Genomic DNA, 1,143 nt, shown 5'->3' on the forward strand with positions numbered 1-1,143 from the left:
GTGAACAGTGCCGTTACGTCGAATGAGACCATAGTTTCTTCCTTGTCTATGTGTATATTTCTGATGATGTCCAAGAATTCTTGTGCTGATTGTATAGAGTGTCTGGATCCGCTGATCAGGTGTTTCAGTTTCTGTTGTAGTTCTTTAGCCAGTTTGTGTGATGGTGTCCCTGGTAGCGATACGATGGGTCTGAGTGGGATGTCTGGTTTGTGCACTTTAGGTAGTCCATAGAATCTGGGGGTGGTGTTGATTTCAGGTTTCATTCTCTGTAGGTCAAACCTGGTTATCTGTCAGTTATTCCACAGATTCACTCGTCTCAGAAGAAATTCTTGCTCATCTCGATCTTAAAATGCTGCTCTCTTATTCTGAAATTATGCCGCCTGGCCCAAGACTCCTCCACAACGGGAAACCACGTTTCCGCATATACCTTGTAGAGTCATCGATGTATCTTATATTTCAATAATTGTGTAAAAGAGTTGGGAGATGAGGTGGGGGAAGAGGAGGGAGTTGCTGGTAGGGTTGGAAGTGTTCACCCAATTGAACCAGGACGAGTGGGAAAGGGAGGTTATTTTTCCTTCCTCTCTGTCTGTCTCTTGCCACCCTCACACCAAGTGAAACAGGAGCCATTGTCTCTTTTGGGGGTGGGGGTGTTGAGAATGGGTGGGCTGCACTTCAGAGGGTCAGTTTAGACTCAAAGCTTCCACACTGTAGGGATTCTATGATTCTAAGACTGCCACTCATTCTACTGAAGTCCAATGAGTACAGGTCCAACTTCTTTAGTTGTCCTCATAAGCAAATCTCTTCTTGGGACTGCCTCCAGTGCCAGTATATCTTTGATTAGAGAAGGGGCCCGAAACTGTTCACAGCACTCCAGCTAGTACCTTGTACAGCTTTAGCAACAGCACCCTGTTTTATGTTGCATTCCATTTTTCCCCCTATTGTCTGAGCCAGCATGCTAGCTTTTTTGTGACTTATGCATGAGGGATCCCAAATCCCCCTGTTCCATATCTTTCTGCAGTTCTACTTTTAAATAATATTCAACTCCTCAATTCTTCCTGCCAAATTGCATAACCCCACTTTTTCCCATCTGCCAAGTTTTTGACCATTCATTTAACCTGCCTCCATCCCTCTATAGACTTATTA

This window comes from Chiloscyllium plagiosum, chromosome 2, assembly GCF_004010195.1.
Source record: "Chiloscyllium plagiosum isolate BGI_BamShark_2017 chromosome 2, ASM401019v2, whole genome shotgun sequence".
NCBI classification, from domain to species: Eukaryota; Metazoa; Chordata; class Chondrichthyes; order Orectolobiformes; family Hemiscylliidae; genus Chiloscyllium; species Chiloscyllium plagiosum.